We start from the raw sequence: 17,802 nt of genomic DNA, 5'->3' as shown, positions 1-17,802 counted from the left end.
TGTAGGATATGAAAAGCCTTGTAGTCATCAATACGACGGTCATAACCCAAACACCAACCAGTTATTCTCTTTAATTCAACATCAAGTAATGGAGTGTATAACATTATAAATTAATAAAGGCAACCTTAATTGGGAAAATTACGAAATTTGGTCAAATGGGAAACTCATTTACATATTTAACTCATTTATTTAAGGATAAATAATTTATTAGTCCCTTACTTTTTACTTAACACACTGTTTAGTCCTCCTATTTTGAAAAACACATTATAAGGTCCCTAACTTTTGCCAATATTAACTCTTTGGTCCTTTTGTCTAGTATTTTTAGACTTATAATCGTTATATTTTAGTATAAACAGATAGATATACAATAATAGAGTAACATGGTCAACTTGTATTGTACTGTGGTTGTCCTAAAAGTTAAGATATGTTATTTACCATTTATTCAACCTGTTACATAACTAGATTATTTTTACACATCTTTTTGGTAATTTTACAATTCTAGTTACACATTTACAGTGCCATACTTAATCATCTAACTTTGTTTGTTGCAGTATTAGAGTTCAAAATTTGATAAAGTGTTATCTCAAATTGTTGGTATTGCATTTTGTGTCATGCTTATTGTTACAACCTAGGGTTTTGAGAACAGAATTTAGGAAGAAGAAGAAAATAGAGAGAATAGAAGTTGTATTAATTCTTTGATAAAATGCTAATACAGAAAAGTGACCTTTATATAGGAACATAATTGCTCAAGTTACTTAACAACTAAGAAATGAGTAATACTTAACAACTAAGGAATTGACTAATACTTAGCAACTAAGGAATTGATCAATACTTAACAACTAAGAAATTGACCCATAATAGAATTACTTATTACTTTCCCACCTTATTCCTCCTTTGATATGTAACAATACCCCCCCCCCCCCCTTTAGTGCATTCTTGTCCCCAAGAATGGAAAAACTCAGGAAATTGACTCCCAGGTAGCATCTACTGCAGAAAACCCAGACCACAAAATCAATAACTGAGGAACTGAAACAGAACCCTTCTCAACAATGCGAGTATTGAGAACCTTAGCAGGAAAGATATTCCACTGAGCATCTGTAATCAGTGGAAGAGTGGTAAAAGTAGGAATAGATGGATCCAAACGCTTTTTAAGAAGTGAAACATGAAAAACTAGATGAATTTTGCTGTTAGGAGGGAGTTGAAGCTTATAAGCCACTGAACCAATACGCTCCAGGATGAGGAAAGGACCATAATACTTAGCAGAGAGCTTTAAACAAATGCGAGTAGCAATGGTAGTCTGGCGATAAGGCTGTAGTTTAAGAAATACCATATCACCAACCTGAAACTCCCTATCAGTGCGCTTTTTGTCAGCAACTTGCTTCATGCGGTTCTGAGAAGAAGTGAGACATTCCTTTAAGAAAGTACTCATAGGTTCCCGAGCTTGAAGAAATTCTTCAACAGCAGCCATGGGGGAATTAGTATTAGGAACCACTGGTAATTGAGGCACCACTCCATATAGAGCCTGATAAGGACTCATCTTAATGGCAGAATGATAACTGGAATTATACCAGTATTCAGCAAGACTAAGCCAGCTATACCACTTCTTAGGAGAAACAAAACACATACTGCGCAAATAATGCTCCAAGCATTGATTCAAACGCTCAGTCTGGCCATCACTCTGAGGATGATAGGCACTACTGAACCTAACCTGAATACCCAGCAACTTCATTAACTCCTTCCAAAAACCACCAGTAAACACCTTATCTCTGTCAGAAACAATTGACTTAGGCAAGCCATGTAACTTGAAAACCTGATCCAGAAATGCCTTAGCAACAATAGAAGCATTGAAAGGATGAACGAGAGGAATAAAATGACCAGACTTAGTAAAACGATCCACAACCACCAGAATAGTATCATACCCCCCCAGATTTAGGTAATTTCTCCACAAAATCCATGGAAATGTCTTGCCAAGCACCCTGAGGGATAGTGAGGGGTTGCAAAAGACCAGGATAGGCTGAGTGGTCAAGCTTACACCTTAAACAAGTATCATAGGCAGCCACAAACACTGTAACATCCACCTTCATCTTAGGCCAGTAAAAATGCTGCTGAAGCCTAGTGAAAGTACATTTAACTCCAGAATGACCACCAATAGCTGAGCTGTGACACAGAGCCACAAGTCTGGACCTAAGATCAGTACTGGAGCCAATATAAATCCTGTGTTTAACCCTTAGAATACCTTCTTGCAGAGTAAACTTAGAGTCAGTAGATGGCTGTATAGAGAGTTGTTGAATAAGGGTTGTTGCCTCTGCATCACCAGCATAGGAATGAGTTACTTCCTCCAACCAAGTAGGAATAACCACGGAAATAGCTCTGAGGGACATGGAGTCCTCCATTTGTCTAGAAAGAGCATCAGCAACTCTATTGTCTACACCCTTCTTATACTGAATGGTATATTCTAAGCCCAGCAACTTAGATATGCCTTTGTGTTGCAAATAAGTATGGAGCTTCTGTTCTAACAGATGCTTTATACTTTCATGATCAGTCTTTATTATGAAGGATGTACCTTCCAAATAATGCCTCCACATAGTGCAAGCATGTAACATAGCCAAGAGCTCTCTCTCATAGGCTGATAATGTCTGATTCCTAGGACTGAGGGTCTTAGACAAAAAACAAATAGGTTTTCCTGCCTGCATAAGCACTGCACCAATACCAGAACAACTAGCATCGCATTCCAACACAAATGACTTGGTGAAATCAGGCATAACTAAGACTGGAGCTTGAGTCATAGCCTGTTTAAGCTGCAAAAATGCCTGATTAGCTTCTGTATTCCAGCAAAACTTATCATTCTTTAATAACTCATTCAAAGGTCTACTAAGAACTCCATAATTCTGAATGAATCTCCTATAATATCCAGTTAAACCAAGAAACCCTCTCAATCCTTTCAAAGTAGAAGGAACTGGCCAATTCAACATGGCTGAAATCTTACTAGGATCAGTAGCCACCCCTTCAGCTGATATAACATGACCTAAATAAGTGATAGCTAGAACAACAATGTCACATTTAGATCCTTTAGCATACAACTGATTGGCAGATAGGAGTTGAAAGACTGAATCTAAATGCTACAAATGTGTTTCCTCAGAAGCACTATAGATCAGAATGTCATCAAAAAATACTAAAACAAACTTTTTGAGATAGGGTTGAAACACTGTATTCATCAAAGATTGAAATGTAGCTGGAGCATTGGTTAACCCAAATGGCATTACCAGAAACTCATAGTGACTAGAATGGGTCTTGAATGTAGTCTTTGGTATATCTGCTACTTTCATCCGAATTTGATTATATCCAGACCTCAGATCTAATTTACTAAACACTTTTGCTCCTCTTAATTCATCAATCAGTTCCTGAATAACATGAATAGGAAATTTTTCTTTCACAATAACCTTGTTCAATTCCCTGAAATCAACACAAAAACGCCAAGTACATTCCTTCTTCTTAACCAACAACACAAGAGAAGCATATGGACTAGTACTAGGCTGAATAATTCCACTTTCTAACATCTCAGCCACCATCTTCTCTATTTCATTCTTCTGATGAAATGAATATCTATAAGGCCTCACATTCACTGGTTTTTCAGTTTTAAGAGGTATGGCATGATCATGACCTCTATGGGGTGGTAAAGAACTAGGAGGAACAAATAGATGCTGGTATTTGGTAAGTAAAGGAAGATAAGGGGCTGGTGCTGGTGGTAAGTGTGAAAGAACATGGTTTGGAGGTTCAGGAGTAGGCTCTTGAACCGATATCAAAAATAGGGTAGAAGAAACCCCTTTCCAGCCTTTAGAGATCAACTTACCCATGGATTTAAGGGTAATTTGCTTCAATTTCACTTCCTTATCAAGCATGCCTTTGAGCTCCACTACCTTCCCTGCCTTATGCACTATAAGCATATTCTTGTCAAAATCAAAAGTGACTGGAGTATGCTTTCTCATCCAATTAGTTCCTAAAATCAAGTCATAGTCTCCCAGCTCTAAGACTCTGAAATTGAAGGAAAATTCAGTTTGATTCATAGACCAAGCATAATCATTGCACTTAGATTTCACCAATAACTGTCTTCCATCAGCCACTATGACTGTTGCAGGCTTCAGTCACTACCACTATGAGTACTACCACTATCAATTAAGATTTGTACTAGCCTCTTCTGCATTATGCCTTTCAACTTAATAGTACCACTACCAACACCTCCTTCTAGAGCATGACTAGAAACTGAAATCTGCTCATTTTGTTCCTGCTCTACTTCCTCCTGAATTTCTTCCTCCACAACTTGTTCAGACTAACAGTTCATCTTCTACACTAACTTCAGCATTAATCAAGTTTAACTTCTTAGTGCTACATACATGACCACGAAAACATTTCTCATTAAATTTCCAGCATAGTCCTGGGGTGCGTTTGGCTGTTTGTGAGTCATTAGTGGTATGTGGATGTGATTCAGGTGGTTTAGAGTTATAGGGAGTAAATTTTTTAGATTTTTGAGTACTAATAGGAGATCTGAATATAGGTTTAGGTTTGAGCACTTCTATCATAGCATTAAACTGAGTTTCCTGGAATTTAGCTTGCTTAATTGCAGAATAAAGATCTACAGGTTGAAAAGATCTTACCGCAGAGCGTAATTCCGGCTTAAGTCCGGCGATAAATTCGTTCGTATAAAAAGCTTCAGTAATGGTTGGATAAAGCTTTTCCAACCGGAGTTTTACTTCCTCGTATTTATCCTGGAATGCATCGACAGTAGAATTCTGTCGGAGATGTAGCAATTGCTCCACTGCATCTTGAATCGTGGTATCAGGAAAGCGCCGAACAATTTCTTCCACAAATTCCGGCCAAGTAACTCCTGAATGTGACGGACTCCAGTTTTTGTACCACTTCTCGGCCTTGCTTTGTAAAAACAAGCCGGCGAGATCAACTTTCCGATCATCCTGTACTTCGAAGATCTGGAAGTATTTTTCACATTTTTCGATCTAATTTTCCACTTCCGATCCGTCAAAGGACGGCAGCTCAAATTTCGGCAACATCCGATTGAAGTACGGCGGTTTAGAAGCGTCGATTTCAGCTGTTTGAAAATTGGCGGGAGAACTGCCTAAAATTCCTTTTCCAGGATTTGAACTCGACGCGATTGTTGGCGACGGAGAAGGATTAGGCTCAGGATTTGGTTGAACGATTTTGGCAAGCATCGCCAAAGAATTCTAAAACAATTCCTCCAAGGCCTGATGCGAATTGATCTGATCTTTCCGAATTTGATGCTGATCTTTCATGAGCATCTCTGTTCGCGCCTGCTGAGCCAATTGCATTTCCTGGATCTGAACTTGCATTTGCTCCAATTTCTCAGCTGTATTCTCCGATCGCTCAAAGAATTTCGCCGTCAAATCCTTGATCTGTGTTTCCAATTGATCCATGGCTTCTCGGTTCCGTTGTTGTGCTGCTCTGGTTTTAACGAACGAATCGGTTACCATTCACCGGTTGGCCGGAGAATCGAATCTCTGATACCAATGTTACAACCTAGGGTTTTGAGAACATAATTTAGGAAGAAGAAGAAAATAGAGAGAATAGAAGTTGTATTAATTCTTTGATAAAATGCTACTACAGAAAAGTGACCTTTATATAGGAACATAATTGCTCAAGTTACTTAACAACTAAGAAATGACTAATACTTAACAACTAAGGAATTGACTAATACTTAGCAACTAAGGAATTGATCAATACTTAACAACTAAGAAATTGACCCATAATAGAATTACTTATTACTTTCCCACCTTATTCCTCCTTTGATATGTAACACTTATAAAGATGAAAAATGTAGTATAATGTTGTTATGTTTGGTTTATGTAATAGATGAAGTGTCATCGGTATTAAACAGAGATTCATGTATGCAGGTTGGAATACTTATAGGCTATTTCACTTCAAGTATTTGAAAAATTACTTATTTTATATGTAACTAAACTCTACTGTCTGGAAGGTGAAGCCAAGGGTAAGAGGAACCCTGCATGCCTGCCTAATTTAACAGTACTATTGCATTTGCATTGGTCTAAAATAAAGAAACATGAATTACTCATATATTAAGGAGAGAATCTCGATCACCATTTAGGTGTGTAGATATCTTAGGAGTGACATTTGACTTCAACTATCAGTTTAAACTTTTGGGTTACATGAGTTCTTGACCCAAGTATGCTTTTACTATTTTCTTCATTTTCTGATATCACATGGTCACGTATTGATGATGAGATGAAGAATCTATGGAATTCTTGATTAAAGAAGAAGCTAAGACAAAGAGGAATTATTGATTCCAACACTCATAAGTCATAAACCTCTTCCCGCAATTGAAACCGATCAGATGATCAGAAACAATGACATTCTCATTGAAGCTGTTGTCGGAAATTCTATACATGATAACACCACCACAAAATTAACGCCCGCGGACTCAAAAATTCTTCGTGAACAGGTTTTCAGCAACCACCAGTGCAGGAAATTGGAGACAGCAGCAGTAACTTTAAGGAGCAAGTATGCAAAACAGCAGCAATATAAGACTATATTTTCCTCAGAACACTACATCCCAGCCAAATGAAATTTTAACAAAACTAATGATAATTTTAGCTTTTAGATTTTAACAAAACACTGACTTCAACTCACTTGCAGTCTCTTATCATCTATGGTGCACCCAAACCCGGAAAAGCTATTTGTAAAAACATAGGAAACGGAAACGTGGAGAAATGTGTAAATATTAAAAATATAGGGGTATATTTATAAATATTAAAAAATATAATAAAAACATAAAAATAATTATAAATTATAAATACATAACCTAATTATTGATAAAATATAAAAATGTAGAATCCATAATTTCATAATTGTAATTAAAATAGTCTACAACAACAATGATAATTAAAATAATTAAACAATGATAATTAAAATAGTCCCACTACTTAATGCTACAACAAATATATATTTATAAATTATATCTATATTAAAAAAAATAGCACTACACACACTCAAAAATGTAAAAGAGGTCCACCAACTCAACAAATCAAACATTCTAGAAGCCTTCATCGCACTTAAGATGACACAGACAAACAAAGGAGTAACAAATACCAAATAAGAAGTAAAACAACCCACCCACCAGATTATCGCATAACTCAGAAGACGAAGAAGTTACCTGCTATATCTGAACTCTGGAAACGCGTTTCTATTTTTCCTTATTTTCAGAAACGACGTTTCCGTTTCCCACATCTTGTGGAAACATGTAGTAACGTTGATTGATTAACGTTTCCGTGCTTCATACCTTATCATTGTCACTGTAAGAAAGGATTGTATTCTTCGCCACAATGTACAATCTAAAATTGGACTGCTCATGCAATCGCCTTTTCACATTCTTGTTGTTTCTTCAACATTGTTTTTTCTGCACTACCTTTCAACCTATTATAGTGTTGCACGTTTAGAGATCAAATAGATGAAGATTTAGAGTTAATATTATGGTTTTTGTATTTAGTTGTTATCAAATAAGCAAGTTCAGAGAGTTGGTGATAGAGTTATAAAGTTAAGAGAACCAATCTACTATTATGAACAAAATTCATGTAGCTTGTAATGTATTAGGCCAATAAAAATTGATATGGGTTTAGATTTTGAAAGAACACATATTATAAATTTTAATACGCACATTTATAAAATTGTAGAGATCCATCATAGAAAGAAAAACAGAAAATATATCAAAGAGACACAAAAGACTAATTAAATTCCTAATTTAAACTCACTCCTTCCCCAGCTGGATCAGCACTCGCATCAGATGCAATCTCAAAACCTATATACAGGAAAATTTCAGCATCCAAGTTTCTAATAATGTTCCAGGACAACTGAATATGTGATGAGGGAGAATATGGCCCTTCCTCAAGAAGATCTTGAGGAGTCATGCCATCACCATCAGAAGCTTCACAAGATCAGAGTGACAATTCCTAATGATGGCAGCATGGAGCGTAGTTCTTCCATCATTATTTTTGGCATTGATGTTTTCTTCTATATTGATGATCCCTTCATCTCCTCTATCTCCATATAAAGAGATATAAAGAATAGGATATTGCTAACAATCTATATTTCATTCTGAAATTTTAGTTCTATTTCAGATACCACAATTAAATGCCTCTGTTTAGAGAGAAATTTATTCAGTGATGCACCACTTGTTTCAATGTTGAAAATGGTTGTAAGCAGACCTATTACACCATTTCTTGTTTACTACTTCTACCAACACTTCATACAATGTTGAAAATGGCTGTAAACAGACCTATTGCACCACACTTCATACAAATAAGACCTGTCCGGAAGGGCTGACAAAAACCAAATAAATTCAGCTACATCAAGCTCTGAATTACAGGTAAAAAATTGCAATATATTATGTATTTATGGGTGGAGATGTTTTGATGAACACCAGATAGCAAGCACCAAAAACTGTTGCAGCATCCATTAACAAAAGAATTAATCAAGCAGTTGCAAACTAAAACAACTACCAATAACAAACTTGAAAAATTAAAGAAAACATTTTATACAATTAGAATCACACCAATGTCACATTGGCAAACACATAAAAAAGAATCGACATGCATCGAATAAGTCTCCTAAAAGCCTTATCAATTTCAATTGAATTCATAGCAAAGTGTCACCGACCCTATAATGGACCTATAATTTTTTGATGTATAAAAATTGATGTTAATTTAGCATGTTTGTTAATATATCAATCTGAATATTACCCACAAATTTCATTGAAATATGAGGCAAAGAAGCAAGCACGTCAAATTGATTTTAAAAATGTCATATAAAGAACAATATAAGAAGACAAAAAATTACATAAAATTTGTCAGCTAAATCAAAATCCATTGACATAATTGATAAGAACTATGTCATTTGTAAGACACTACAATCACATAAATCATTAAGCAAATTTCCATCACAGTTACCAAATATACCAATTTCCCACAAATTTCTTGACATTTTTAATTAGAAGGCTACCGTTTAAGGGCAATAGAGGTGACTGTAATAAGAAATAAGTTGTTGTCCGAATACACGTAAATCGACAGCTTACCAATAGGCGAATGCCATGTGAGATTGATACAAATTACAGAATGCAACCGTGTTCTGAAGGAGCATCAGAAGGCAGCGAGTGCCGTGACAGTTTTATTTTCTTCGGGATGACGGTTTTGAACCGTCATCTTAAGAGGTTATTGGTGTAGTATCAATCAATCCTACTTTTATATTAATAAAATTTTATATTTATTGTTAAGATTTTCATCAACCAAAAGGCATCTAATTATGAACCATAAAAGAATCCCAAGAATGATTATCTTTTAATTAGGGTTGTAAAATGATCAGAAAATAAATAACATCAAACAAATGCATTTGATCATAATATTTTAACACCACAATAAACGCAATACGTAAAAACAATTGTTCCAAATAAAGTACTTAGGTTTTCCTTAAATAATGCAAATTTAACGAGTAGGAGGGACAAATTATCATAAACAATAAATTAATAATTCTAAACCTCAATTTACTTGCAGCTGGGATATCCTCAATCCTATCATTTTGACCCGCGACGACGTGCAATAAGTGCTATCATATCTTTTTTTTTCCTTAGGATTTGGTATGAGTGCCCCCAAGAACAACTAGATTTGTGTCCATCAAACTCATCTATTTCTTGGTTATCTAGTAATAATCCTTGTATATTAGCAGTTTGAGTAGTAAGGGGCTCTTTGAGTTCTATGACAAAACCACATAATTTTGAGATGAAACTTTCTCATTAAGTGAGCTTGTCCTTCGTTCCACATAACATGCATTTGTTGGCTTGCTGAGGTCTGTTGTTCATTTCTTCTCGGCTGAATCATAATATCTTTCTGCACTACTTATGTAGCACTCATCGCAACCACGGGATTGTAGTAGAGTGGTAAAGGCTCCTCCTGCCTTAACTAAAGGTTCAAGTCTCAATCTTCCCCTCTTTCTACGTCATATCATTTATGGTATCTTCAAGATCTGGAACACAAACCATTGTTTTCCTCAAATGCTGAGTCCCTTATTGCTTCCTGAGATGTTGGCTTTAGGGGAAAGTGTGCAGCCATAGACATGAATGATGAACTGTATAAAATAAATAGACAAGTCATTCTGTTATAATTGGCAGACATGTCATTTGGATTTCTTTGTGAGATGCTTTAATGTGTTACAACCAATGTTATCAGAACCCATCGGACATCAAACCGGATTTATAACTGGATCACGGGTCACTTGGTCGGATTGGATGGCTCGGATTGGTCGGACCGGATGATGTGATAAGTAAATAATATTTATATATATTAAATATATATATATATATATATATATGTATATATATTTCATATTAAAATTAACAAGAAACGAAAAATTATGTATATATACTATATACTAATTTGGAGTATAATATGTGAGGTATAATTCTTAAAAAAAGAGAGAGTCCTTTTTCAATAAAAAACAATTAAATTCAATTGGTTCAAAGTTTTAGCTGGCCTTCTATCAAAAAATAATAATAATAAAAGTTTTAATTGGCCTACAAGTTATGCTTTTCCTCAATTAAGTTTGTCCCACATCCGAAAGTAGGAGGCAAACAAATGGAAAGTACTCCTATAAATACAGAACAACGCCTTCAATTTTTTTTCAAATGACCCGGGGTCACACCAGGTCCCGAGCTGACCGTCGGGTCCCGGGCCAACCCCGGGTATCTCCGGTTATTTCAGTGTTGAAATAACCGGACAGGCTCGGACCGGCTTTTTCTCCGGTTCCCGGTCAGACCGGCTGGTCCGGTCCGAGCCTGACAACATTGGTTACAACTAGATTTGTTTTTTAGCTATATGACTATGTCTCCTTACACATAGTTGAGGAATAATTAAATTCTACAATTTATGATATATTTAATAATGTATTCTAAAATTACTAAAATCCACTTCCATGTGTAAGACCCTAGGTTTTTTGGTCAATGGAACTTTACCTATAATCTTTCAGAATTTCTAAATGGGTAGAATGGTGTACGATTAACGAAATACAAGAGCAAGAAGATGGGTAGAAGAAGGTTTCTGAATGTGGGTAGCTCATAGCGGTAATAAACAACAACCTCAACTCTACTAGTCTAAAAACATATGAGTATATCAATTAGCAAACATTTTAGATGAACTTAGCATATATCAAAGAACTATTTCAATGTAGAGAGTCCAAGATGATCAAGCTTTCAGGTTCGAAGTCTTCTAAAGTTAGCCTTACTAAATTCCTTTTTCCCTGTGCTAATGCATAAATACATGTTACAAACACAATACCTTCATCTTGACTTTTTTTTAAATGAATAAGAATGATAAATTGTTTTTCTTAGCAAAGGTAATCTTGTTTCTATGCAATCATGAAACACAATACTTTCAATATACTGTCTAAGAGCACTTAAATGCTCCAAGGCATTGAATACAAAAGGATCATTTTAGCTTTTAGATTTCAACAAGAAATTACTAATTTAAATAATGCAGATTTAAATAAGAAGTTAGTAATTTAAACCTCAACTTCACTGCTAGAAGGGATTGTTTTCGCCGACGACATTCTGCAATCAGAACTAGAATTTCTTTTGTTTTGAGTGCAGAGAAGATCTGCTGATGCACTACATGGATTTTCTTCCCATTTCTTTACTCTCATTTTCCCTGCACAAAATTCACCAAGTTAAAAAATGATTAGTTTTTCTTCTGGTGTTTCTTTTCCGTTCTCAATGTCACCAAGGAATTTCTAATTGTAAGAATAACTCTTTTTGAAGAACCTACTACTAAGAAAATAGGTTCATTCAACAAATTACAAATAATGGATGTTATTAAATTCCTTCATTTTCTTTTACGTTCTAAAAACAGATTCAGACTGCCTATATATGTTTAGAATTTGAAACCAAACTATTCTAAAATCATTAAAATTAATTCTTCTGACTAACTATTTCAAGAAGACAAAATTGATCATCCAAGGTGAGCTAGGGCCTGCCATCATTAACAAGGCATTCATTTGCTGTAAGAATAACTCTTTTTGAACATATTCAGAGTGTTAGATTTAAGGTAGATGTTGGGTCTCTTCAGATCTATACAGATTTTAGGGTAGATGTTGGGTCTTTTCAGATCTATACAGATCTATGAGGAGAATTTCGATTTAGGGTATATGCTCGATTAGTTTCATGGTTTGACTCATTGAATTGGAGATAATAGGTTAGGTAAAAGGTTAAAATAAAGATACCTTCTACCATTAGGCTAATTAGCAGCTCGGTGGAACTTGGATTTCTTCAAGTCCTCCTTAATACTAATCTGATAGCTAGACTGAGTTAGAGAGAATTTTGAGTCTTTGTTGGCTGTTGTAGAAGTAAGAAAGGATTAGGGTTTTGAAAGGATGGGGTAACTCTGAGAGGGGAGCCGAAGATATTTGAAAAGAATTGGATATATTTATACAAAGTTAAGGAAAGTGATTAAACCAAGGAGCACACAGTTTTTCTATTAAAACCAGTTGGATACTCCACAGCATATATCCAAAGTTTGATAAGAGCCAATGGAAAATTACAATATGGTACCTACTTTAATATTTTAAAAATAAAATTCACACTAACTACTCATTCTCAATGCTTTTAAATATGAGATTTAAATGAATTGCGGTATGTGATTTATTTGTAGATAAGATTGGATATTGGAAAATAAAATTCACAAATATTTTGCTTGGCGTTAAAATTTCAAAATTTAAAAATAAAATATTAAATTTACAAAATTTTTTTATCTATAACTATGTCAAATTATAATTTAAATTATGTCAAATTAAATAAATCATTATGACAAAGACATTTTAAGGACTATATTTTATAAATTAAGGATCTATGATATATTTGTTAGGATTTAGAATGTATGAGTTGGGTCTCAAATACATGAAATCTATATAAGTGAATATTTGATAAATTAATAACCTCGATTAAATAATAATTTTTTCTATTTTATTCATCAATTTAATCTAATATTAATTATAAAAAGTTACATTTGTTTTGAGCTTCTGTATTTGGATATTTGTAACTTTTCTCTTTTTCTTTAATAATATAGGTTCGGGTTTGGTGTGAGTTTCAAAGGTGTCAGCATAGCTTTGATGTCTGTTTTTTGCACTTTCTCGTTAACCGGTCTTTAATAAAAAAAAATTATAAAAAGTTACAGACACGGACGGACATTTTGGGTATGCACTTCATTGACCAAAGAAAGATATCATGGTCATAATATTGATTATAATAATTTGTATATAATATAAGGTTTGACTAGACTGCCTCGGGCTTTTGAGATAAATTTCATACCTAATTCATTTGAGATAAAATAAGTATGTCCAAGCCCAATAAACAATAGTAAACTTGTGTAGGTTTGATGGACTAACACATCCTTTAACAAGCATAGTCATCACGAAGAACCACAAAAAATAAAGAGTTATTGAATTACACTGCAAAAAATTCTCCACACAAGAATCAATAACAACATCAGCCTCTTACACTTCAAAAAAATTCCACCTAACCTACTGTACTTCAAATTCAGCATCACCACCTGTCACTATGCTGTCCGTTTCCACTTTACCAACAATTGAAAGCAGAAATCATAAATGAATGGGAAAATATCTAGAACACTGTGTAGCTCCGATAGTATAAACTCATTATCATTTTGAATATAGGGTTTTTGGCCCTTTAACTTTGTTCATAGAGTCAACTTTTTCAAAAATGACTTTTGATATTGATAACTTGTGAAAAATTTCTTGATCGGATCCCTTCCGTGTGAGACGCCGTTGGGTTCGGCCAGAGACACTCTTATGCGTAATTTTTTGAGAATAAACTAAAAGCTCAAAAGTAAGAAATTAGTAAGTGTAACTTGAATACCTCAGACTCGGTGTATTTATATTAGATTCTGTAACCATCCAGATAGTAACATAAATAGTCGTCTTTTAATGTATTAATGATACATTCTTTCAGGTTCGACAGCCTTCAATGAACTATTTAATGCTATTGATTGTAGCCGTTTCCTAAGAAAACAACTCGGACCCATTCTGGCGCATATAGATCCTTTATGGCGTGTCATACCGGGGCTTATCGACGTGGCAAAGTCCCCTTTACGAGTGACTTCTGTCGTACGCCACTGCTTTAACTTCGTGGATGATGCACCACTGCTGTACTATATCCCGGCAGTTGAAGGAATACAAGCTGGTGCTACCCGAGCTCACATGGTCTAATGAGCCAAGCCGACCATGAAGACTAAGTTTAAAAGACATTAAGGCTTGAATCTCAACTAAATTTTTTTGGGTTGGTATGGTGTACATAATTGTCACCTCTAAGCCAAACCCCTCTTTTACGAAACCCTTTAAAACTCACCGTCCAAGCAAAGTTAATGTCTTAGTGTTAATATAATTTAGCAAAGCAATAACAAGAAGATTAAAACAATGCTTCTTAATTAATTGAATGAAGGTTACAATTCTAGAACTCAGCTTCTACATATGGATATGGATAACGATAATGCACAAACTCATATAGTTTGTTACAATATTTGCCCCTATAAATTTCCAAATAAACTGCCTCATTGATTGATGCAAAAACAAAAGTACGAAAGATTCTTCCTTGGCGAGAGGCATCATAAAGTTACCACCAAACCTCAGATCCACTTCGTACAATACCTTTTTCTTCATCTTCTTCCTGTGTTCTTGCTTTTATCTCTACCATCTTTTTAACTGTTTCCTCCACTCCACTCATTATTAGAGTCCAGATACTTGTTATCCACTTCAATTTCTTTCCCATCAGACCTATTTGGAAGGGAATGAAGCACCAATATTTCAAATTCAAGTGTCTTCTCTCTCCCTCCATTCTGAGATGTTGTTGCTTCCTTGTGCTTTCTTATGGTCTTCTCTCTCCACTTGCAGATCACATTGCTTATATCATTCTTAAAAAAAAACAGGAGATGTTAAACTTGCAGTTTGTATCCTTGTGTACCAAGTCTTGGTTAATTTCAGAATATAGTTCTTTCAGCATATCTAACGAGTCAAAACATTCATCTGATGACATAGCCACAATGCTTGAATTATCGGAACTTGAAGGAAGTGATGCTGGATCATTAAGATCTTGAAGTTCCTAGTAGTTGCCTCTAGAAAAATAATCGTTATGTGGGGGCATTTATACCAGGTAATTTTCAGGTTCTCATGTCACCGTCATTTCATCATATATCTCCACCTACAACATTAAGTTAATGAACTTCAACCCACAAACAGAAAACAGGGTTAAATGATGAAATTAGTTAAAGTATGCTCTGATCTTTTTTTCTCTATTAAAAGTATACATTTAGGGGGCGTTTGGTTTGGTAAGGGAAAAGGAATCAAGAAAGGGAAACTAAAGGAAAGGAAATGAATAACAATTAATTCTTCTATGTGTTTGGATATGTTTAGGAAATGGAATGGGGTAAAGAGAATCCAATTCTCTAGAGGGCATGGGGTAATGGCTTAACCCAAAGTGGGGTAATGGCTTAACCTAAAGTGGGTAAAGGGAATGAGTTTTTATTTGTAAACAAACAAGAACAAAGGGAATGAAACCCTCTCATTCTCATTCTCATTCCCATTCCTAAAGACCCCAAACCAAACGCCCCTTAGTATCCTAAATTTCTTTACAAAAGAATTGAATGGCTTTCAAGTGGCCAAAAAAAGCAGCAAGAAACAAAAGATGCCTCAACAACCATTAACAAAAGAATAAATCAAGGATTTGCAAACTAAAACAACTACCACTAACAAAATTGAAAAATTAAAGAAGTGGCATTTTATGCAATTAGAATAACACCAATGTCACAACAAAAACAAAAGAAAGAATAGTCATATTCCTGATGAAAAGTCTTATCAAAATTTCAATAGAATTCCTAATAAACTAGCACTGACTCCATAATGGACCTATATTATTTTTTTATAAAACTAATAGCATCTAACAAAGGCATTTGATAATAATATTTAACACCACAATGAACCCAATCAATTAAAACAATTGTTCCAAAACAAAAATTTGATAGTTTTTCTTTTAATAATGCAAATTTAACAAGTCCAGGGAACATGTTAACATAAACAAAAAATTAGTAATTTTAAACCTCAACTTACTTGCAGCCTCTCAATATCTCCGTACTAGAATATGTGCTATGGGATAGTTTTCGACGACATTCTGCAATCAGTGATTCAATATCTTTTTTTATCTTGTGATTTGGTATGAGTGCCCATAAGATGATCTGATGCACTCACATTTTGAGATGAATTTTCTTCATGTTTCTTCACCATCATTTTTCCTGCACAAAATTAAATAAGTTAAAATCATATGCTCTTAGTCTGGATTTCTTATTTCTTAAATCCACAAAAAAATCATTACTTAAATCCATCTATACCGACCTTAAATGTTATAAAACATAACCTTCATAAAGTAGTTTTAAAAATAAAAACATACAGAGACATGGATACAAGCAAAAACCCTATTAAAAAGAAATGTTGTAAGATATAGAAGCTCAGTAGTCTCAGTCTGCCTCTAGAACCAAAACAACGGACATGGCATCCATCTCAAACAAATATTGATTCAAATAACCCTCCTGTTATATTGCCATGGACTGCCTAGTATAATGTTATCAATGTCCACCAGAACTACATCAAACAGCAGGTGGTCATCGTAACAGCCCATGGAAAATTAAATCAGGACTTGCTTATACACCCAAATCTGATCTAGCAATTTATATGGACTTGGGTGTTCTATCCATTCCAAACCTAATTGATCCACTGAAGTTGAGCTACTCCCCCTACTAATAGTTAAATCCCAAATAATTAAGAAGCTAAATTATCATCTCTTCATATATAAAACATGCCCTTTTTTCCAATTATTATCTCATTATCTAAAAGATTTAAGAAAATTCCATGTTTACAACCCCAGACATGAATTTACAACAAATTACCTCGTCTTTTCCTAACGCCTCTACAAATTATCTCACTACACCAACAAGAAGCAGAAGAAAATCAAATTAAAAAAAAAAAGAGCTACCTTTTCCCATCTGCTTTACCACTTACATTTCTCTTGGTTATGTTTATTCCCAATTTGATAGCTAGAGAGAAGCAAGAGAAAATTTCGAGTCTTGTTGATACATGTTGGTGGCTGGAGAAGTAAGACGAATTTAGGGTTTTGTTATATATATATATAGTGTGAAATTAACAATTACCAGGTAATGTATATTAAATTATATATTTTTCAATTTTAATCAATAAAAATAAAATTGTGGTTTTGAAACTCATTTTTTACTTTTAAAACTATTAATAGGTTTTTTATATAAAGAAGTCGAGACTATCTCGAGTATTCTCATACCCGAGATTTGGTAATTTTTTTTAGCCATACTCGTTTCATAACCTTTTTATAAGTGATTTCATTAGGATTTAGTAATATCGGGTGCTCGTTGGTGCATTACCTGTTTCCATCTATAACCTTAACAATCATATCCTCACATTGGATTAAGGGTCAAAGCTACTTATAGTTGGCAGCCAAAATGAATTTGGTCAAAATCAAAATTAAGATATCAATTTAACCCTAAAATTTGTAAATTTTAACAAATTAAATTGGATTCAATCAGTTTTAATACTAAAAGTTTATAAAAAATTTGGTCCTTTAGAAGAGTTTGATGTTTTTCATCTTTCTTTTTCTTTTACCATTAGAGTACATCTAGAACCTCAATATTT

General features: G+C 34.4%; 2 long non-coding RNA genes across 2 annotated transcripts; both read right to left on the bottom strand.

Moving 5' to 3' along the window:
• Positions 1-9,423: 9,423 nt before the first annotated feature.
• LOC136223827 (uncharacterized) lies at positions 9,424-12,501 on the bottom strand. Its single transcript, XR_010686146.1, has 3 exons — positions 12,304-12,501; positions 11,593-11,732; positions 9,424-10,158 (listed from the first exon to the last, which is right to left on the bottom strand). It is a non-coding gene; the product is annotated as an uncharacterized lncRNA (long non-coding RNA).
• A 2,037-nt stretch (positions 12,502-14,538) lies between these two features.
• Positions 14,539-17,242, bottom strand: LOC136224244 (uncharacterized). Its single transcript, XR_010686340.1, has 3 exons — positions 17,117-17,242; positions 16,198-16,379; positions 14,539-15,292 (listed from the first exon to the last, which is right to left on the bottom strand). It is a non-coding gene; the product is annotated as an uncharacterized lncRNA (long non-coding RNA).
• Positions 17,243-17,802: the final 560 nt, after the last annotated feature.

Source organism: Euphorbia lathyris, chromosome 3 (genome assembly GCF_963576675.1).
Source record: "Euphorbia lathyris chromosome 3, ddEupLath1.1, whole genome shotgun sequence".
Taxonomy (NCBI): Eukaryota; Viridiplantae; Streptophyta; class Magnoliopsida; order Malpighiales; family Euphorbiaceae; genus Euphorbia; species Euphorbia lathyris.
Note: the sequence above shows the minus strand (reverse complement) of the source record. Positions and strands in the feature narration are given on the sequence as shown.